At 46.2% G+C, this 24,306-nt stretch overlaps 1 protein-coding gene across 1 annotated transcript in view; it reads right to left on the bottom strand.

The window, feature by feature from the left end:
• The window catches only part of LOC124551367 (venom protease-like), a 143,231-nt gene that overhangs the window by 47,530 nt on the left and 71,395 nt on the right, over nucleotides 1-24,306 (bottom strand). The window lies entirely within an intron of this gene.

Consider the following 24,306-nt stretch of genomic DNA (forward strand, 5'->3'; position numbering starts at 1 on the left):
ATTTATTGAACAGGAAGAGCTTCGCAAATTGAGCAAGTCAACAACGCACTGGTTCACCTCATGAGGGATATCGTTCCAAATTCTGTCCAATTGGCGCCTTAGATCGTCAAAATCCTGAACTGGTTGAAGGGTCCTTCCCATAACGGTTCAAGCGTCCTCAATTGGGGAGATATCCGGCGTCGTTGCTGGCCGAGGTAGGGTTTGGCAAGCATGAAGCCAGGCAGTAGAAACTCTCGCCGAGTGCGGGCGATTGTTATCTTGCTGGAATGTAAGCCCAGTACGACTTGTTATGCAGGGCAACAAAACGGGGCATAGAACACCGTCAACGTATCGCTGTGCTCCAAGGGTGCCGCGGCTATTGAACAAAGTGATCCTGCTATGAAAAGAAATGGCACCCCAGGGCATCGCTCCCGGTTGTCAAGCTGTGAAGCTGGTATCCCACCGCTGTCCAGGGCGTACCTATACACGTCGTCGCTGGTCATCGGAGCTCGGTCCGAAGTGGAACTCATCACTCAAGACAATTCCACTCCAGCCAACGGGATTCTAGGCCGACGAAGTGTATTATTACCAGGTACATACGAGGGGCGTTTGGCAAGTCCGTGCACCCCCGGCGCATATCGAGATCTTGTCTACGTAGCAGCATCTTTGGAAACAACGCACACAAAGTTTCACCCATATTGATCTATTTCTTTGTGTTTGGCATTCTTGTGAATCAAGGAAGTCGAGTGACTGTCAAAAAATGGACGAAGAAGAATTTGTGTGGTGATTAAACATTATGAAAGGCAAAACGCCTCAGGAGACTAAAGAGAAGCTTGATAAACATTACGGTGACTCTGCACCTTCGATTAGAATAGTTTATAAATGGTTTCAAAATTTTCGGAGTTGCCATACGAGCACAAGTGATGCTGAACGTTCTGGACAACCCCGTGGAGGTTAAAAAATGGTTCAAATGGCTCTGAGCACTTTGGGACTTAACATCTATGGTCATCAGTCCCCTAGAACTTAGTACTATTTAAACCTAACTAACCTAAGGACAGCACACAACACCCAGTCATCACGAGGCAGAGAAAATCCCTAACCCCGCCGGGAATCGAACCCGGGAACCCGGGCGTGGGAAGCGAGAACGCTACCGCACGACCACGAGCTGCGGACCCTGTGGAGGTTACGACTCCAGAAATCACTGATAAAATGATAGGGTGATGGATGACAGAAGAGTTAAGTTGCGTGAGATTGCTAGTGCTGTGGGCATCTCGAATGAAAGGGGTACATAATATTTTGCATAAACATTTGGACATGAGAACGCTATCTGCAAGATGGGTTCCGTGGTTGTTCACACTTGACCAAAAACAGAATCGAGTGAAGTGTTGCAAGGATGGTTTGCAACCGTTCAGGAAGAATCTGTAGGACGTTAAGCGTCGTTTCGTCACTGTGGATACATTACTATACTCCTGAGATCAAACAACAATATGGCGACTGTCTTTTGGGATTCGCAACGGATAATCCTCACCGACTATCTGGGAAAGGTTATAACTATTACAGCGGCATATTACTATTCATCGTTATTGGAGCGTTTGAAAAGCGAGCTGCAAGAAAAACGCCGGCGACTGGACCACAGCAAAAAAGTCCTTTTCCATCACGACAATGCACCAGCACACACCTCAGCAGTTGTTGTAGCAAAATTAATAGAAACAGGATTCCAACTCGTTTCACATCCCCCCTATTCTCCAGACTTGGCTCCCTCGGACTACTATTTGTTCCCCAATTTGAAGAAATGGCTAGCGGGACAAAGATTTCATTCAAACGAGGAAATGATGCTGCAACTAATAGCTACTTTGCAGACTTGGACAATTCCTATTATTCGGATGAACAAATTAGAACAGCGTTGGAAGTAGTGTATAAGTCTAAAAGGAGACTATGTCGAAAAATAAAAAAGGTTTACCCGAAACACATAAGTAGTTTTTATTTTTCACCATAATCTGCGTTCCATGCGACGGTCTTACATTACGCCATCTTAATGGGAGGGCCCGTATTCCCACATGGTACCATTTTACTGGTCGACGTTGGGGCCAGCGAACTACTTTCTGTGGAGTGAATGCTTCATTGGGCGAAACAAAGTGGCCGAGAGGTTCTAGGCGCTACAGTCTGGAGCCACGCTACCGCTACGATCGCAGGTTCGAATCCTGCCTTGACTGTGATCCATCGCCGGCCGGAGTGGCCGAGAGGTTCTAGGCGCTACAGTCTGGAGCCGCGCTACCGCTACGGTCGCAGGTTCGAATCCTGCCTCGGGCATGGATGTGTGTGATGTCCTTAGGTTAGTTAGGTTTAAGTAGTTCTCAGTTCTAGTGGACTGATGACCTCAGAAGGTAAGTCCCATAGTACTCAGAGCCATTTGAACCATTTGAACCACCGTCTCTATTTGTATGGTGCCTCGCTAAATTAATTTCAACAAATTCCTTAATAACAGTATCCCAACAGCTGGAAGTAAATCCGAGAATCTCGGTGTTGTTATATTCCATAGGCTGACCGGTGCCAAGACTGTATTTTGCAATGGCGGATTTGCTCGGCTCTTGTAAGCGTGTGTGCGGCTTATGCTCAGCACACCGGTCCTCCACAGTCATGACAGTCTGACCAATATATGTCGTGCCACGACTGCAGGGAATACGGTAGACACCTGCCTTACGGAAAGCTAAATAATTCTTTACGGAACTTAAAAGGTCCCTGATCTTAGATGGTGGTCGAAAAAGACACTTCACGTATTTCTGCAAAGTATGACCAATGCTGTTCGAAATGCTCCCTGCGTAAGCAAAAAGGCCGTAGATTTTGGTGACACATCTACATCTACATCTACATTTATACTCCGCAAGCCACCCAACGGTATGTGGCGGAGGCCACTTTACGTGCCACTGTCATTACCTCCCTTCCCAGTTCCAGTCGCTTATGGTTCGTGGGAAGAACGACTGCCGGAAAGCCTCCGTGCGCGCTCGAATGTCTCTAATTTTACATTGGTGATCTCCTCGGGAGGTATAAGTAGGGGGAAGCAATATATTCGATACCTCATCCAGAAACAAACCCTCTCGAAGCCTGGACAGCAAGCTACACCGCGATGCAGAGCGCCTCTCTTGCGGAGTCTGCCACTTGAGTTTGCTAAACATCTCCGTAACGCTATCACGCTTACCAAATAGCCGTGTGACGAAACGCGCCGCTCATCTTTGGATCTTCTCTATCTCCTCTGTGACCCCGACCTGGTACGGATCCCACACTGATGAGCAGTACTCAAGTATAGGTCGAACGAGTGGTTTCTAAGCCACCTCCTTTGTTGATGGACTACATTTTCTAAGGACTCTCTCAATGAATGTCAACCGGGCACCCGCCTTATCAACAATTAATTTTATATGATCATTCCACTTCAAATCGTTCCGTACGCATACTCCCAGATATTTTACAGAAGTAACTGCTACCAGTGTTTGTTCCGCTAACATATAATCATGCAATAAGGGATCCTTCTTTCTATGTATTCGCAATACATTACATTTGTCTATGTTAAGGGTCAGTTGTCACTTGCTGCGCCGGCCGGATTGGCCGAGCGGTTCTAGGCGCTATAGTCTGGAGCCGCGCGACCGCTACAGTCGCAGGTTCGAATCCTACGTCGGGCATGGATGTGTGTGATGTCCTTAGGCTAGTTAGGTTTAAGTAGTTCTAAGTTCTAGGGGACTGATGACCTCAGATGTTAAGTCCCATAGTGCTCAGAGCCATTTGAACTACTCCCTGCACCAAGTGCCTATCCGCTGCAGATCTTCCTGCATGTCGATGCAATTTTCTAATGCTGCAGCTTCTCTCTATACTACAGCATCATCCGCGAAAAGCCGCATGGAACTTACGACACTATCTACTAGGTCATTTATATATATTTTGAAAAGCAATGGTCCCATAACACTCCCCTGTGGCACGCCAGAGGTTACTTTAACGTCTGTAGAGGTCTCTGCATTGAGAACAACATTCTGTGTTCTGTTTGCTAAAAACTCTTCAGTCCAGCCACACAGCTGGTCTGATATTCCGTAGGCTCTTACTTTGTTTATCAGGCGACAGTGCGGAACTGTATCGAACGCCTTCCGGAAGTCAAGGAAAATAGCATCTACCTGGGAGCCTGTATCTAATATTTTCTGGGTCTCATGAACAAATAAAGCGAGTTGGGTTTCACACGATCGCTGTTTCCGGAATCCATGTTGATTCCTAAGGAGTAGATTCTGGGTTTCCAGAAATGACATGATACGCGAGCAGAAAACATGTTCTAAAATTCTACAACAGATCGATGTCAGAGATATAGGCCTATAGTTTTGTGCATGTGCTCGACGACCCTTCTTGAAAACTGGAACTACCTGTTCTCTTTTCCAATCATTTGGAACCTTCCGTTCCTCTAGAGACTTGCGGTACACGGCTGTTAGAAGGGGGGGCAAGTTCTTTCGCGTACTGTTTGTAGAATCGAATTGGTATCCCGTCAGGTCCAGTGGACTTTCCTCTGTTGAGTGATTTCAGTTGCTATTCTATTCCTTGGACACTTATTTCGATGTCAGCCACTTTTTCGTTCGTGCGAGGATTTAGAGAAGGAACTGCTATAGTCACTCTCCCGATGCACAGTTGGTCGATAGCGCAACGTACGTCTCATCAGTTTTTCACTGTAACCATTCCGACGAAAAGTGACCTCAAGATGGGCTAACACGGCTGGCAAACTCTCAGGGTCCGAGATGACATGGACACTATGAACCAACGTACGAAATACCGCTTCATCGTGACGTCTATCAGCTTGCAGAAATAAGTCAGTGTGAGTAGGCTTCCTATAAATAGCCTGTCGCAACGTACCATCCACCTTCTTCCTGACCAGCACATTCATCGTTTTTCACCTCCATCGTGAAACGAACTTCCTGATGGATTGAATTCAGGTGCTCTAAAAAGTCATTCAAATTTTCACTTCCATGAGGACAAACAACAAAAGTATCGATTACATATCTGAAAATGAAAGAAGAAAAAAAAAAAACCACGCTAAGAGCTGCTGACTCCAAGGCACGTTCCTCGATATCTTCCATAAGCTAATTGACATTAATAAATGACAACGGACTTACCATCTCAAGTCCATCTGTCTGCTCCTAGTACTGCTCACTGAATAAAAAATAAGAGGAAGCCAACACAGGTCGAAATAGGTTCCTTAATTTAGCACCAAACCTAACATCCGTTAACTGTTACGAGTCAGACAGAGGAACACGAATGAAGAGAGAGACCACATCAGAACTAATTAGAATATCAGAGTCATTCAAACGAATTCCCTCTAATCGACGTAAGATGTCCACCGAGTTCTTAATACAGTACTCACACCGACCTACTATAGGACTCAACAGAGTACCAAGGTGTTGTTCTACACGATATGTCGGAGCACCAATGATACTATCGGACGACGATGAACCTCTTTCCTGTGCAGGCCATATAACCTAGGGGGAAACACACAATAAAAGTTGAGACTCTTTTCTTCAAAAGGCTGTTAGTCTTTCTCTCAACACTTTGAGGGATCAGCAACGACCCTGCGATACGCTGAATCAGACAGTAACCACCGTATCTTTTCAACGTAGCCGGTCGGTGTGGCCGAGCGGTTCTAGGCGCTTCAGTCCGGAACCGTGCTGCTGCTACGGTCGCAGGTTCTATTCCTGCCTCGGGCATGGCTGTGTGTGATGTTCTTAGTTAGGTTTAAGTAGGTCTAAGTCTAGGGGACTGATGACCTCAGATGTTTAATCCCATAGTGCTTAGAGCCATTTTGAACGTAATCCTGCTTCTCCAAAACAACAGCGACGTTATCCTTGACAATAACAAGATCCAAATTAACTCTAAGCGTACATAAGCCCCCCCCCCCCCCAAACCGCTGTGACATTAGCCTCGGATGGGCGTGGCCCAGTCAACACACGACATGCCACCATCCTACCCTCCTATGAAACGTCAGGAGGTAGTTCAAAGACAGCCTGTTCAACGGAACTAATAGAATCAACCACTGACAGCCACTTCGGGGTCGGTACAAAATTTAAACCTTTCTCTAGCACGTATGAAGCTGCGTCATCAAAAACTTTTCCCGTGAGATTCATCACCGAACGTCGACATATAGTATTAGTCTCTGAACCACGCAGTTACAGAATTAAATTCCCAGTCGAGACTGCGACCATGAAGCATCGTCCAGCCTACCCAAAGAAAAAGCCGAAATTTCGGTTCTGTGATAAATTTTTGCTATCAAATCTTTTGTTCAACAAAACTTTTCCAACGTAGTCACGTAACGTTATGAATCAACCATCAGTGTTTGTTGATTGTCTTTTCCAACGAAATACGGACCTACAACTTCGAAAGCACCAACGTCACACCAAATCATTGCATTAGCAGACTGAAATGGATTTTCATGCAGTTCCTTATGGCTCACTGTTGACCAGTATCGCATGTTCTGTTTGTTTATTCAGTCAGGAACATGAAAATGTGCTTCGTTGGTCATTAGCGAATTATTCAGAATGTCTGGGTTTTCCCGCAACAAACCACTCATGGTGGTGCAGAAAACAGGTCTTGCTTCCTTATCTCTTCCGTCAATTTGCTGCGCAGTTGCTGTTTGTAAGAGTGGTACTTTATATCTTTTAGCAATCTCACTGACGCTGATGTTGTTGTGTCTCTACGCTGCTCTGTCCTGTGCGAGCCGCTTCATCTCCTAAATAACTACTGCAACCCACCCACCCATCTGAATCTGTTTACTGTGTTCATCTCTTGGTCTTCTTCTACTATTTATAACCCCCCCGCCACGTTTCCCTCCTGTACTAAATTGGTCATCCCTTAAAGTCTCAGAATGTGTTCTATCAACCAGTTCCTTCTTTTAGCCAGATTGTGTCACAAATTTCTTTTCTACCCCATTCTGCTCAGCACCTCCTCATTAGTTACATGATCCGTCTACCTAACTCTCAATATTCTTCTGTAGCACCACATAACAAAAGCTACTATTCTCTGCTTGTCTAAACTGTTTATCCTCCACATTTCACTTCCATACATGGCTACACTCTAAAAAAGTACTTTCAGAAAAGACTTCCTAACACTTAAATCTGTATTCGATGTTGACAAGATTCTCTTCTTCTGGAACACCTTCCTTGCCGGTATACATTTTATATCCTCTCTACTTCAGCCATCATTAGTTATTTTGCTGCCCAATACCAAAACTCGTCTACTACTTTAAGCGTCTCGTCTTGTAATATCATTCCATCGGGATCACCTGACTTAATTCGTCTACAGTCCATCATGCTTGTTTTGCTTTTGTTGATGTTCGTCTTATATCCTCCTTTTAAGACACTATCCATTCCGTTCAACTGCTCTTCCAAGTCCTTTGCGGTCTCTGACATAATTGCAATCTCATCGGCAAACCTCAAAGTTTTTATTTCTTCTCCACGAACTTTAATTCCTACTCCAAATTTTTCTTTTGTTTCCTTTACTGCTTGCTCAGTATACAGATTGAATAACATTGCCGATAGGCTACCGCCGACCGCGGTGGCCACGCGGTTTAGGCGCTGCAGTCCGGAACCGCGCAACTGCTACGGTCGCAGGTTCGAATCCTGCCTCGGGCATGGATGTGTGTGATGTCCTTAGGTTAGTTAGGTTTAAGTAGTTCTAAGTTCTAGGGGACTGATGACCTCAGATGTTAAGTCCCATTGTGCTCAGAGCCATTTGATAGGCTACCATCCTTCTCGACCACTGCTTCCCTTTGCAGCCCCCTGACTCTTGTAACTGCTATCTGATTACTGTGCAAGTTGAAAATGGCCTTTCACTCTCTGTATTTTACCCCAGCTACCTTCAAAATTTCAAACAGAGTATTTCAGTCAACATTGTCAAAGTTTTTTCTAAGTTCAGGAATGCTATAAACGTAGGTTTGGCTTTCCTTAACGTATCTTATAAAAGAAGTCGTATGGTCAGTGTTGCCTCGCGTGTACCTACATTTCTCCGGAACCCAAACTGATCTTCCCTGAAGATGGCTTCTGCCTGTTTTCCCATTCATCTGTAAAGAATTAGTGTTAGTATTTTGACCCTACAAACGTATATTTTCAGCAAGATGGGGCAACAGCCCAGACCGAAGCGAAGCGGTATCACTATAGTTCGTAGAACGTTCGGAATTATTGCTTCACGTTTCGGCGAAACAGCTTGGCTACCTCGATACCAAACCTTTTGCTGTGGGGGTTCCTGAAAGACAGTGTGTTCCAGAGTCATCCAGAAGCAGTGAATATCTACACACATTTCTATGGAAGTTTGATGGTATTGGTAGTATGTGCACCTGGCCTCAAGGCCTTCAGTTATAGGTAGCAAGTTATAGTTATAGGTTAATGCAAGCACTTACGTAGAGTCAGTTGATACAACGAAGAATGCAGAGAGATTTGAAACCGCGCGATTTGGCACAGCGGTACTCTGGTGCGAGAGTTATTACTGCAATACACTGTAAAACAGACACCGAATGGTGGGTTTCGTCGTGTGTGCTGAGAGAGTCAAAGCAGTTTCCTGCCATACAAGCAATGGCATAGAGGCAACACCGACTCAAAGGAAGGCCTCGGCGCTTGTTGGTGGCGTCACGTCAGCTAGGCACGGCGAACGCCAGGTCTGTTGCAGGCAGAAACGCCTGGGCGTGCTTATCACTATAAATGTCTTATTTTTGGACAAAATGTTTGGTATTGTTTTGGATTCTGCAGTTTTATTTAGGTGAAAGATTTTCTTACTATCGTAAAGCTACAAATGAAGATCATAGTTCTGTATTACTGAATCCTGTCGAAACAAACGTAGATCAATATGAGAAGATACTTTGCCAAATTGCAAGCTTCGGAAATTTTACATTCAAGTAACTATATTTACTTGATCCATTTTGCTATCGAAACTTACCCCAACCCCTTACAATTAACTCGTTTCTTTTATTTATTTATTTATTTTCGTTTGACATCGTCACTGGAAATGTGAACTAATTTACATGTGTAAATGTCCAACTGTTGCCAGTCATTAGATTACAGTCGTTTTCAACTAAAGGAATTCTAAACAGGAAACAAAATAGCTTCATACATCGAAAATACTGCTGAGCTTAAACTTTTTTAAACATGCACATTAGAAAAGATAAATATTCCCCTCTTGCAAGTGAAAGGAGAAACTTTGTAAGATAAAAACATTTTTATTTGAGAAAACATGTATCTCTTTTGCGTCTTCTTCTGTCCCCCCCCCCCCCCCCCCCAACGTGTACAATCGCAAGATCTTTCATTAACATTCAGTGCTCCTCACCCCATAGTCAACCAAGATACCTAAAGAAGAGCACCAATACGTTCACAGTTTCTCTTAAAAGTAACCCAGTACTACGTAACTTCCTCAGATTTATAAATAAGGTAAAGAAGCACGAATTCTGTTGCTGCTGGATCATGAAGTTGTTTTTGTATGTCAGTCCTTAAAACAGGTGCAAATTTGAGTTCAGGAGCACACTATTTGTTAAGAAGTGTAATGAATTGCACAATTAATTGATTGCAGAAATCTCTCAGAACAATGTGTGTTGGTCAACTACCGCCAATAGTTTCACATCTTCCTGTGTCAGAGAGGGCGACACCACCATTATGAGTATGCCTACAACAGACCTGGCGTTCGCCGTGCCTAGCTGACGTGACGTCACGAACAAGCGCCGAGGCCTTCCTTTGAGTCGGTTTGATAGAGGAAGCCGAAGCACTTACTGTGGATGTATTTGCCCGCTGCCTCAATCCACAAATATCTGGTTAAGTTGAGATAGCTTCAGTGTTGTCCTCACTGGTGAAGTAAACCATCGTTAAGGGGAGAAGAATATGGCGACCATTCCTTCCCTCCCCACAGCGATGGCCCGAGTCAAGTACATACCACCGAGCTAAACTGCGAGCACTGTAAGCAGCTGGTTCTAGTTGGGCATTTAAGCATTAACTGCACCTGGTCGCAAGGTGGACCAAAGCACGGCTGAGGAGAACTGCAAAGTAACAGAGGCGCCAGGAAGACAGTCAGTGTTCAACCCCGAGTGAGAACAGTAAACCCTGTTAGCCACTGAAGTTTAGTGGAGGAGGCAACTTTGGTTGTAGTAGGGAAAATGCAAGAGAGAAATTTTGTATACCCAGTTTTGCAAAGGCCTGGTCGCTACAGCTGTGGAGGCCGAGTTATCGCCGTCGTTACGGTAGGTCGAGTACGTGAGTTCATGAAACGGCTTCTGCTGAAGTAAACAGCTATGAGAATTTCCCCCTGCCATTATTACACAGCTATGCCCCAGGGTCAAGTAACAGGATAGAACAACGAAGGTTCTACAACACTCCAACAGTTTAGTAACAAAGTCACACAAATGAGTTAAAAAAGTTTGCTAATCTTTGTGACTTGTCAAGTAGTGATGTCTGCAACACTGCTTGTAATTATAACACAAGAAAGGCCCTCAGTGTCTAAGTGGAAATAATCGTAAATAAACTTCATAGTACATGGAAAATGTAATTTACAGAAACTGACTGTTCACTTCTCAGTGTTCACTTAACGACGTCCCCTGTCTGTCTCAGCCCCGTACGATGTTCTACACTACTGGCCATTGAAATTGCTGCACCAAGAAGAAACGCAGATGATAAACGGGTATACAATGGACAAATATTTTATACTACAACTGACATGTGATTACATTTTAACCCAGTTTCGGTGCATAGATCCTGAGAAATCAGTACCCAGACCAACCACCTCTGGCCGTAATAACGGCCTTGATACGCCTGAGCATTGAGTGAAAAAGAGCTTGGATGGCGTGTACAGGTACAGCTGCCCATGCAGCTTCAACACGATACCACAGTTCATCAAGAGTAGTGACTAGCGTACTGTGACGAGCCAGTTGCTCGGCCACCACTGACCAGAAGTTTTCAATTGGTGAAAGATCTGGAGAACGTGGTGGCCAGAGCAGCTGTCGAACATTTTCTGTATCCAGAAAGGCCCGTACAGGACCTGCAACACGCGGTCGTGCATTATCCTGCTGAAATGTAGGGTTTCTCAGTGATCGAATGAAGGGTAGAGCCACGGGTCGTAACACATCTTAAATGCAACGTCTACTGTTCAAAGTGCCGTCAATGCGAACAAGAGGTGACTGACACGCGTAACCAATGGCACCCCATACCTTCACGCCGGGTGATACGCCAGTATGGCGATGACGAATACACGCTTCCAATGTGCGTTCACCGCGATGTCGCAAAACACGGATGCGACCATCATGATGCTGTAAACAGAACCTGGATTAATCCGAAAAAATGACGTTTTCTCATTCGTGCTCCGAGGTTCGTCGTTGAGTACACCATCGCACGCGCTCCTGTCTCTGATGGAGCGTCAAGGGTAACTGCAGCCACGGTCTCCGAGCTGATAGTCCATGCTGCTGCAAACGTCGTCGAACTGTTCGTGCAAATGGTTGTTGTCTTGTCCCCATCTGTTGACTCAGGGATCGAGACGTGGCTGTACGATCCGTTACAGCCATGCAGATAAGATGCCTGTCATCTCGACTGCTAGTGATACGAGGCCGTTGGGATCCAGCACGGCATTCCGTATTACCCTCCTGAACCCACCGATTAAATATTCAGCTATCAGTCATTGGATCTCGACCAACGCGAGCAGCAATGTCGCGATACGATAAACCGCAATCGCGATAGGCTACAATCCGACCTTTATCATAGCCGGAAACGTGACGGTACGCATTTCTCCTCCTTACACGAGGCATCATGACAACGTTTCACCAGGCAACGCCGGTCAACTGCTGTTTGTGTATGAGAAATCGGTTGGAAATGTTCCTGGTGCCAGCATGTTGCAGGTGTCGCCACCGGCGCCAACCTTGTGTGAATGCTCTGAAAAGCTAATAATTTGCATATCAGAGCATCTTCTTCCTGTCGGTTAAATTTCGCGTATGTAGCACGTCATCTTCGTGTTGTAGCAATTTTAATGGCCAGTAGTGAGTATGTGGGGGAGAGCTGCTCTTCTGTCTTCGGAGTAGGCCTCTGTTCGTTGTCGTCCGGTCCTTCGCCGATTGTACTCTGGCGGCAGTTGGCCGCGGTGAAGTCGATATCTTTATCTTCAGCGCTGTCCGTTGTGCTAGTAGTCTCTATGGCACCGGCACCAGCTCGCATTTTTGCGCCTGTGGTGCTCTTGCCCTGGCTGTGTCTTGCTCGGGCGACACAGCAAGAAGAGTGAGAATTCTGATGGAGACTGACACTCGTGTGTGTGTCTTTGCTTCTTGGCGATAACTGGAAGGGCCCTGTCGATAATGCCCCATACATTCTCAGTTGCAGAGAAACCTGGCGATCTTGATAGCAAACTACGTTTGGAAACTACGAAGACAACCAGTAGAAAAAACTCTTGTTGAAAGGTAAGCCCAGATGACTTGCCATGAAGGGTACCAAAACGGTGCACAGCATATCGTTGACGCGTCGCTATGCTGTAAGGGGCCCGCATCTCGTGGTCGTGCGGTAGCGTTCTCGCTTCCCACGCCCGGGTTCCCGGGTTCGATTCCCGGCGGGGTCAGGGATTTTCTCTGCCTCGTGATGGCTGGGTGTTGTGTGCTGTCCTTAGGTTAGTTAGGTTTAAGTAGTTCTAAGTTCTAGGGGACTTATGACCACAGCAGTTGAGTCCCATAGTGCTCAGAGCCATTTTGCTGTAAGGGTGCTGCCAATGACAACCGAAAGTTTCTTGCTATGAAATGAAATGGCTCCCCATCCAATCACTCCTGGCTGCAGGAGGCGACAGTATATGGGAAGGCGGCAGTATATGGGAAGGCGCCGGCCCGTGTGGCCGAGCGGTTATAGGCGCTTCAGTCTGGAACCGCGTGACCGCTACGGTCGCAGGTTCGAATCCTGCCTCGGGCATGGATGTGTGTGATGTCCTTAGGTTAGTAAGGTTTAAGTAGTTCTAAGTTCTAGGGGACTGATGACCTCAGATGTTAAGTCCCATAGTGCTCAGAGCCATTTGAACCATATGGGAAGGCGACAGTATATGGGAAGCCATATGGGGGGGGGGGGGGGGGCTGTTATCCCACCGCTGTCTGGGATGTCTCCAGACACGTTGCGGGCTTTCAAATAGAAAGTGTGATGAGTGGCCCTCAACTACATACCCTCTGACTCAGAGTTTTGCCTGGTTTCGTTGTCTAGGGGCTACGAAATACTGGATTTACATTTAAATAGCTTGAATTTAAGTAAGTATTCCTACGGATGGGCCATAAACACGCTCTAACACACTGTTAAATACGTAAACAAATCAAACAAACTTATGTCAAAGGAACAGAAACAAAAGGTAGGCCACTAGCCTAGTGTCTCTGTGCTTTCTGAAACACAGTAAATATTTAACCGATTTCTTCATGGATAGTATGTATAAACAAAGACATAGCAGAATAATTTATAAACATGCTGCTACCGTTTTTTCGTGTAAGTGTGGAGTGCCTGTCCGCAGCTCGTGGTCTTGCGGTAGCGTTCTCGCTTCCCGCGCACGGGTTCACGGGTTCGACTCCCGGCGGGGTCAGAGCTTTTCCTCTGCCTCGTGATGACTGGGTGTTGTGTGTTGATCACCAATGACTCTTAAGTCGCCGAAGTGGCGCCAACTACAAAGGACTTGCAATACGGCGGCCGAACTTCCCCGCACGGGGCATCCCGGCCAACAATGCCACACGATCATTTCATTTCACTTACGGCCTGACGCGATCAATAGTAATCGGCCACTTTGGCCTCCAATAACTTACGAACTATTCAAGTTACATGCCTGTAGTTCATACCAATTTAGGTTTACACTAATAGCTTTCTACAGACATGACGATCGACAAAATCGGATGAACCGTTTTGATTTTGGAAATTCGTTGCTGGGTGTCACTTGTACAGGGTTATTACAAATGATTGAAGCGATTTCACAGCTCTACAATACCTTTATTATTTGAGATATTTTCACAAAGCTTTGCACACACATACAAAAACTCAAAAAGTTTTTTTAGGCGTTCACAAATGTTCGATATGTGCCCCTTTAGTGATTCGGCAGACATCAAGCCGATAATCAAGTTCCTCCCACACACGGCGCAGCATGTCCCCATCAATGAGTTCAAAAGCATCGTTGATGCGAGCTCGCAGTTCTGGCACGTTTCTTGGTAGAGGAGGTTTAAACACTGGATCTTTCGCATAACCCCACAGAAAGAAATCGCATGGGGTTAACTCGGGAGAGCGTGGAGGCCATGACATGAATTGCTGATCATGATCTCCACCATCGGTTTTCCAATCTCCTGTTTAAGAAATGCCGAACATCATGATGGAAGTGCGGTGGAGCACCATCCTGTTGAAAGATGAAGTCGCCACTGTCGGTCTCCAGTTGTGGCATGAGCCAATTTTCCAGCATGTCCAGATACACGTGTCCTGTAACGTTTTTTTTCGCAGAAGAAAAAGCGGCCGTAAACTTTAAACCGTGAGATTGCACAAAACACGTTAACTTTTGGTGAATTGCGAATTTGCTGCACGAATGCGTGAGGATTCTCTACCGCCCAGATTCGCACATTATGTCTGTTCACTTCACCATTAAGAAAAAATGTTGCTTCATCACTGAAAACAAGTTTCGCACTGAACGCATCCTCTTCCATGAGCTGTTGCAACCGCGCCGAAAATTCAAAGCGTTTGACTTTGTCATCGGGTTTCAGGGCTTGTAGCAGTTGTAAACGGTAAGGCTTCTGCTTTGGCCTTTTCCGTAAGATTTTCCAAACTATCGGCTGTGGTACGTTTAGCTCTCTGCTTGCTTTATTCGTCGACTTCCGCGGGCTACGCGTGAAACATGCTCGCACGCGTTCATCCGTTTCTTCGCTCACTGCAGGCCGACCCATTGATTTCCCCTTACAGAGGCATCCAGAAGCTTTAAACTGCGCATACCATCGCGGAATGGAGTTAGCAGTTGGTGGATCTTTGTTGAACTTCGTCCTGAAGTGTCGTTGCACTGTTATGACCGACTGATGTGAGTGCATATCAAGCACTACATACGCTTTCTCGGCTCCCGTCGCCATTTTGTCTCTCTGCGCTATCGAGCGCTCTGGCGGCAGAAACCTGAAGTGCGGCTTCAGCCGAACAAAACTTTATGATTTTTTCTACGTATCTGTAGTGTGTCGTGACCATATGTCTATGAATGGAGCTACAGTGAATTTATGAAATCGCTTCAATCATTTGTAATAGCCCTGTATAATTATAGTTAGATATTAAACTTTACACTAATAAATATATTGAAAATCTGATTACACCATGAGAATAGTCGTGCAAATAATGATAATGTACATGTTTCTTTTTAAGGTATCATGATTCCTCTGGCTATTATTAATTTCTACATGAAGTGTGAAATGTCTGCCATTATGGTTTCACGAAGTCCGCCATCTTTGGCACTACCAGCGCACAAATCTCCTTCACCGACACAAAGCACAGTCCTCGTCACAGCGCCGACATGGAATTCCCAGTCACGCTGTTGCCCTGTCCTGGACCATGCGCTGGGGCCACCCCTCTTCCACCGGCCAATGTATGGCACCGCCCGGTCGGTCTGCCGAGCGGCCCGCGAGGCCACGCCAACTCCGAACCTAGAATATTTTCAGGGCCCCACAACTCGTCCGTTACGTCACAACGTCTTTGCTGGTCTATGGAGTGTTCTGGGGTAACCACAAGCGCCAGAACGAAGATGAACGCAAGAGAAGAGAAGGCGGTGAAACAACGTCGGCCAATGGCGCGCTGGTTTGGACCGCACCACGACAGGAGCGGCCTCTACAAAGAGGAGAATATGAGCGCCGCTGCTGCCAGCCTCGACAGGCGATCATTGTAGGCAAAACCACCCCCTCCTTCCGCCTCCTTGATTTCTATCTCACCGTCTATGTCCGTCCTATCGCCCTCACTCCCACCCTTAAGTACCTTGGCGTCACCCTCGACCGTCGCCTCTCCTGGACTCCCCATCTCCGGACAATCCAAGCCAAGGCACGTTCCCGCCTCCGTCTCCTCAAGCTCCTTTCCGGCCATACGTGGGGTCTGGACCCCTCCACAATCCTCCACACCTATAAATCCCTCATCCGCGCTATCATTTGTTATGCCCATCCAGCCTGGATCTCCGCCCCCCCTACCTTTTATAAATCCATCCAAATCCTTGAACGCCATGCTCTCCGCCTTGCCTATCGCATCCGTCTCCCCCACGCGGATCCTGTATGATCTCATCTCCTTCCCCCACCTCCTCCTTTTCCTTGAAAGGATACGGATCCTGTACATCTCCCGTAAACTTGATCCTCCTCACCCGCTCGGGTCCCCGATCCTCTCCCACCCCCGCCCGCTGCCGCGCCTGTATTCCCATGTCCCACCCAGTCTCCATCTCTCCACCCTCCTTACCCTCTCCCAAGGTGGCTTCCGCCAGCTCCCCCTCCCTGATGATGTCCTCGTCCCCTCCATCTACCCCTCCTATCAACTTTGACCCTGCCCCACCCCCCACTTCCGGTGTCCTTTCCTTTCGGCACCCTCCCTCCCTTCTCTTCTCTTCCCTTCTTTTTCCTTTTCCCCAGTCCCCTCCCTCCACCCCTCTTCCCCTGGGCTTCCCCTCCCCCTTCCTCCCTCCCCACCTATCTCCCCTGCCTGTGGCATCTCTGCTCTCCCCTCTCGCTCTCCCACTCCCCTTCCTCCTCCTCCTCTCTTGGCAGGTCCCCGGACTCGTACTCGCTCAGTGGACTTTCGCGTGCCGGAGATCATCGCCATCTGTGTGTCGTGTGTGTGCCTCGATTTGTATTTAGTGTTCTGTCACCGTCACGCATCAACTGTTCACGTGTGCCGTCGCCGTCATCCGTGTTCTGTGCGCCATGTCACCAAGTGTTTCCTGTTTTTTCGAGTCCAGCGTGAACGGCTTCATGTTTATTGTTTTTTAAATCTCCTTTTTTTGCCCGCCGTTTTTACTGTAGTGTCTGTATCACCAATATGTCTTGTTATTGTTCCACTTAAGGCTGAAGAGCAGCGTACTATGCTGCTGACAGCCCGCCTGTATCAGGTGATGAAAATTACAATAAAGGAAAAAAAAAAAAAAACCAGCCTCGGCCGGTCAGTATCGGCTCAGCATTCAGACAGTGTTAGCGTGGCCTAGCAGAGAGTGCTACGATAGCAGTGACGTGTGATCCATATCAATTGCTTGCACGAACATTGTATACGAGGCGCTATCCAAAATTTTCTGGACTCGTGCTGCCATCAGTTGAAAACCCTACCTTTGGACTACATTACAGGCCCATATCGTTAACGTCGACATGCAGTAGGATTTTAGAACATATATTGTGCTCGAACATTATGAATTACCTCGAAAAACGGTCTATTGACACACAGTCAACGTGGGTTTAGAAAACATCGTTCCTGTGAAACACAAGTAGCTCTTTATTCACATGAAGTGTTGAGGGGTATTGATCATTCCGATCAGATCGATTCCGTATTTCTGGATTTCCAGAAGGCTTTTGACAGACAAGCGGCTCGTAGTGAAATTGCGTGCTTATGGAATACCGTCTCATTTATGTGACTGGATTTGTGATTTCCTGTCAGAGAGGTCACAGTCGTAGTAATTGATGGAAAGTCATCGAGTAAAACAGAAGTGATTTCAGGCGTTCCCCAAAGTAGTGTTATAGGCCCTTTGCTGTTCCTGATCTATATTAACCATTTTGGAGACAATCTGAGCAGCCGCCTTCGGTTGTTTGCAGATGACGCTGTCGTTTATCGACTAATAAAGTCATCTCAAGATCAAAACAAACTGCAAAACGATTTAGAAAAGATATCTAAATGGTGCGAAAAGTGGCAGTTGACCCTAAATAACGAAAAGTGTGAGGTCATCCACATGAGTGCTAAAAGGAACTCGTTAAACTTCGTTTACACGGTATATCAGTCTAATCTAAAAGCCATCAATTCAGCTCAATACCTAGGTATTACAATTACGAACAACGTAAATTGGAAGGAACACATAGAAAATGTTGTGGGGAAGGCTAAGCAAAGACTGCGATTTGTTCGCAGGACACTTAGAAAATGTAACAGGTCTACTAAGGAGACTGCCTACACTACACTTGTCCGTCCTCTTTTAGAATACTGTTGCGTGGTGTGGGATCCTTACCATATAGGACTGACGGAGTACATCGAAAAAGTCCAAAGAAAGACAGCACGTTTTGTATTATAGAGAAATATGGGAGAGAGTGTCACAGAAATGATACAGGATTTGGGCTGGACATCATTAAAAGAAAGGCGTTTTTCGTTGCGACGAAATCTTCTCACCAAATTTAAATCAACATCTTTCTCCTTTGAATGCGAAAATATTTTGTTGACGCCGACCTACATAGGGAGGAATGATCACCTAGATAAAGTAAGGGAAATCAGAGCTCGTACAGAAAGATATAGGTGTTCATTCTTTCCGCGTGCTATACGAGGTTGGAATAACAGAGAATTGTGAAGGTGGTTCGATGAAACCTCTGCCAGGCACTTAAATGTGATTTGCAGAGTATCCATGTAGATGTAGATGATGTACATGTAGAATGGTCACCGTCACCCTTGACATAGTTCCCATGCGCACGTACACACCAGTCCCAGCGCTTCTGCCTCTGGTCAGACGTTTTCTGGAAGTCCTGTTCTTTGAGGCTGTTCATCACTGCCAGAGATGCTTCTTGAATCCTCTCTAGAGTGTCGGACCGATGGCCTTTCAACTTTGAGTTTCAGTTTCGGGAATAGCGCGAAGTCGCAAGGTGCCAAATCTGGCGAGTACGGTGGGCGGGGTACAACCGGCATGTTGTTTTTTGCGAAAAAGGTCCTGGTGAGCAAGGACGTGTGACAGGGCCCGTTGTCGTGATGCACCAGTCAGTTCCCTTGACACCAAAGTTCGGACCGTCGTCGCCGCGCGTTTTCACGGAGCCGTCGCAAAACGTCACAGTAGTACGCGGAATTCACTGTTTGGTTGGGTGGGACGAATTCTTTGTGCAGAATTCCTTTGGTATCAAAGAAAACGATGACCATGCTCTTCATTATCTTCGATGTCTGTACGGTCGTCCCTGAACCGAACATGCCACTGAACACACGCGTATGGCTCATGCTCTGTCCCCCAAACACTTGTTGAATCTCAAAAGCTGCGACATCGTCGCGAAGAAACAGTGACCCATATATGTAATAAGTTTCCTTTAATTTACGTGTATGGTCACAAAATTTTTTGTTAACATACGATGCTGGTGCTGATTCCGTATTTAACATTTGACGATGCCACTATGGCTGCAGTACATTAGGACTTTGTTTTTATGAAACAGATCTGATGATGGTCATTAAAGACGGAAACCGGTAATCTGTTAACAAAACATTTTGTGACCATAGGCGTAAATTAAAGGAAACTTATTACTTGTTGAATCATTGCAGGGGTCTCCGTAGCACTTTTCCCGAGATTTGACACACATGCGACGTTCTGTTCGTGGATCCATCGTAAAATCGCCACACACCAAACACAGAAATCGCTGTGGACACGCAACACATCCACCCAGCTGAATGCCACTTCGCACACTGACTCATCAGATATGCAGCTCTCGCCACCCAGCGGTGCAAAGATCTACTACTCACACTTTCCAGATGGCAGCACCAGTCCCGAAAATTTTGGATCTCTCGTATGGCAAAGGACACTTATTTGCAAGTCGCACCATCACTTGCGACGGTTTTTCGTAAATACAAGTTAAATATTGTCAATCTTGAAACTTCCTGGCAGATTAAAACCGTGTGCCCGACCGAGACTCGAACTCGGGACCTTTGCCTTTCGCGGGCAAGTGCTCTACCAACTGAGCTACCGAAGCACGACTCAGGCCCGGTATTCACAGCTTTACTTCTGCCAGTACCTCGACTCCTACCTTCCAAACTTTACAGAAGCTCTCCTGCGAACCTTGCAGAACTAGCACTCCTGAAAGAAAGGATATTGCGGAGACATGGCTTAGCCACAGCCTGGGGGATGGAAGGTAGGAGACGAGGTACTGGCAGAAGTAAAGCTGTGAGTACCGGGCGTGAGTCGTGCTTCGGTAGCTCAGTTGGTAGAGCACTTCCCCGCGAAAGGCAAAGGTCCCGAGTTCGAGTCTCGGTCGGGCACACAGTTTTAATCTAACCGGAAATTTCATATCAGCGCACACTCCGCTGCAGAGTGAAAATCTCATTCTGGATTGTCAATCTTCTTTATTTTAATAAAAACTATCAATGTAATTTTGCTTGAATTGTTGTAGAGCATTCCGAGAACGCAGCATCCTTTAGGCACCCTATGCGAGACGAGTGGACGGGACCTCACATGGAGACTCCCCAGAAAGCGGTGGAATACCATTCTATCACCGACCATACAGCCCAATGACCAGGACAGGTGGTCTGAGGTGCCATTTCTTTTCATAGCAGGACCGCTTTGGTTGTCATACGCTGCACCCTTACAGCACAGCAGTACGTCGACGACATTCTACACTCCGTTTCGTTACCCTTCATGGCAAGCCATTCTGGGCTTACATTTCAGCAAGATAACGCTCGCCGGCCGTTGTGGCCGAGCGGTTCGAGGAGCTTCATTCCGGAACCGCGCTGCTGCTACGGTCGCTGGTTCGAATCCTGCCTCGGGCATGGATGTGTGTGATGTCCTTAGGTTAGTTCGGTTTAAGTGATTCTAAGTTTAGGGGACTGATGAGCTCAGATGTTAAGACCCATAGTGCTTGGAACCATTTGAACCATTTTTTGATAACGCCCGCCTGCACAGGACGAGTGTTTCTATCGCTTGTATTCGTGCTTGGCAAACCTGATGTTGGGCAATAAGGTCGTCGGATCTTTCCCCAGTAGAGGACGTTTGGAGCATTATTGGCATGGCCCTCCAACCAACTCGAGATTTTGACTATCTAACGTGTCAGTTGGACAAAATTTGTCAGGGTATCCAAAAAATGGTTCAAATGGCTCTGAGCACTATGGGACTTAACATCTGTGGTCATCAGTCCCCTAGAACTTAGAACTACTTAAACCTAACTAGCCTAAGGACATCACACACATCCATGCCCGAGGCAGGATTCGAACCTGCGACCGTAGCGGTCGCGCGGTTCCCCACTGAAGCACCTAGAACAGCTCGGCCACACCGGCCGGCTATCAAGGTATCCCACAGGAGGACATTCATCGCTCAGTGCCAAGCCGAATAACTGGCTGTGTAAGAGCCATGTTTATATGTTTGTGAAACCGCCAGTATTTCCTTACACTTGTTATGAAGGACAGTCAAATGAAAATGAGACACTTAAAAAAAAGGAAGTAAACTGTTTATTATTTCAAATGTAATCACCGTAACTGTTAATACATTGATCACAATGAGAGACAAGATGATCTTTTATAAGAACGTAGGCTTCCGCGGCCGGTGTCATAGTGATTAAAATTCTTCTGGGTATAATGCCGCGTCTTCGCTATAAACTAACAACAATAATAAACTAAAACCGACGTTTCGGCCGAATTGCAACGGCCTTCCTCAGGGCACGACTGGTTTCCCATGGGGATAGGTGCTTCTATTTATTACAGACTATCGGTGTCTGACGTCACTGTTGTAAAACTTTTAATTGGCCCTCTAATATAATTGGCTAGTCATGACGTAAGGAAAGATGGAAGGAAAGAGGCAATTCCTGGATGTCCATGTCGTCAACGATTGGTAGCTGTCTGCCAATCAGCGTTCGGCTTCTGGTCGAAGGTAAACTGGGATACAAAGTGTACCGGAAACCAACGCACACTAAGTGGTACCTGCACGTGTGAGAACCACCAACACCCAGCTCAAAAGTATTCTGTTCTGTACGTTAACTGCCCGAGCCTACCGGATAAGCGATGAAAATAACATCAAAGAAGAATTAACGGAGCTGCAACACAGGTTTCGTGCCAACGGCTATGATGACAATATCATAAGAAAGGTAGCTAAAACCAAAGGGCGCAGAACACGAGAAGAAGGCAAAGAAAAGAAGCTTCCACTGGTACACTTACCATATGTAAAAGGCGTCAGTGAACGGCTAGGCAACGTCCTCCGCCGACGAGGTTTCAAACCGATTTTTCGAAGCAGTCACAGGATCCACGAAATGATAGGTTCCACCAGCGACGTAGTCAACAATCTTAACACTGCAGGTGTTTACGACCTACGGTGTGAGTGCGGAGCTACCTACATAGGAGAAACAGGGAGACCTCTCAGCTTACGAGTAGCAGAACACGGTCGCTGTGTACGATTACAACAACGAGCACAGTAGGAGGAAAACTTGCCGACCAGAATCCGAACGTTGATTGGCGGACAGCTACCAATCGTTGACGACATGGACATCCACGAATAGCCTCTTTCCTTCCATCTTCCCTGACGTCATGACTAGCCAATCACATTAGAGGGCCAATTAAAAGTTTTACAACGTCAGACATCGATAGTCTGTAATAAATAGAAGCGCCTATCCCCATGCGAAACCAGTCGTGCCCTGAGGAAGGCCGTTGCAATTCGGCCGAAACGTCGGTTTTGGTTTATTATTGTTGTTAGTTTTTAGCAAAGACGCGGCATAATACCCAGAAGAATTTTAATCACTAAGATGATCTTTGCCTTCATGAAAACTGATAAGATGTGCCTATGGAGTCACGACTGTACACAGTTCCTATTTGTGCAAAGCAAAGAGGCGTCCACGAACGTATTTCGTCAGGGCTCCAAAAATACGGAAATCTGACGTGGAGAGCATGGAACTGTTTGGAGGATGTGAAAGGCCTTCTCACAAGGGAACCTCCACATCGCACCCCCCTCAGATTTAGTTATAAGTTGGCAGAGTGGATAGGCCTTGAAAAACTGAACACAGATCAATCGAGAAAACAGGAAGAAGTTGTGGGGAACTATGAAAAAAATAAGCAAAATATACAAACTGAGTAGTCCATGCGCAAGATAGGCAACATCAAGGATAGCCTGAGCACCGGAGTGCCATGGTCCTGTGGTTAGCGTGAGCAGCTGCAGAACGAGAGATCCGTAGTTCAAATCTTACCTCGAGTGAAAAGTTTATTTTCTTTATTTTCGCATAGTTATGATCTGTCCGTTCGTTCATTGACGTCTCTGTTCACTGTAATAAGTTTAGTGTCTGTGTTTTGCGACCGCACCGCAAAACCGTGCGAAAGGACTTGCCTCTCCAATGGGTACCGAAAACATTTGATCGCAAGGTCATACGTCAACCGATTCCTCCACAGGAAAACACGTCTGATATATTCTATACGACACTGGAGACGGCATGTGCGTCACATGACAGGAATATGTTGTCGACCCACCTAACTTGTACACTTGGTGAATGGGTAAAAAGATTCTTCTACCTTGCCCGATGTAGGTTTTCTTGTGGATGTGATAATCACTCCCAAAAAAGTGATGAAAACATAAGAGTTTGTCACATAAACTGCAACAAATGAATGCAACAGTTTCACAGTCGCACAGTTTTCCCTGTGCTCTGTCAAAACATATGTTTTTAACGTTTTCAAATCTTTCCGTGTGTAGACCGTCAAATCCTGCATATGTCCAAGCAAATCTGAACATGTCCTGGAATTTTGGAGAGCGAAGTTGATTATGTGTGAGTGCCTGAACTTTGATAATTGACACACGATCACGTAAACAATACTGCTCTGTGTACCTGTGCAGCTTCGCAAAATAATTGTCTGAAAATAAAAAATTAAAATTGAGGTAAAACTTGAACCAAGGACCTCTCGTTCCACAGCTGCTGACGCTATCCAAGGAACTACGGCGCTCCTTAACTTACAACTTCCATGATGTTGCCTATCTTGCACATGGACTACTCAGTTTGTATATTTTGCTTATTTCTTTTCATATTTCCACTCAACTTCTTCCCGTTTTCTCGAATGATCTGTGTTCAGTTTTTCAAGGCCTATCCACTCTGCCAACTTATACCTAAATCTGAGGAGGATGCGATGGGGAGGTTCCCTTGTCAGAGAAACTTCTACAGCTTCGAAACAACCTTGGACACATGTAGACCCACCCAACTTGTCTCACAGTTCGATAAATGTGTTAACAGCTATGGAGATTACTACTGCTACAATAAACGGCTTATTTACATTTTTCCCATCTGGCTCGTTTACAGTTGACGGCCCATTGTGAGTAACACCCAGGAACGTTCTAATTCCGCGAGAAATGAACTTGAGAGCATTCAGCACTGGGTAACGGTATTTGATAGAAATGTGAGTGTTTTTATGAATGTGCAGATAGCCATTACTGGCCACTATCATCTATCTTTCGTCATGTAAGCGA

The sequence above is a fragment of the Schistocerca americana genome, chromosome 9, assembly GCF_021461395.2.
Source record: "Schistocerca americana isolate TAMUIC-IGC-003095 chromosome 9, iqSchAmer2.1, whole genome shotgun sequence".
Taxonomy (NCBI): domain Eukaryota; kingdom Metazoa; phylum Arthropoda; class Insecta; order Orthoptera; family Acrididae; genus Schistocerca; species Schistocerca americana.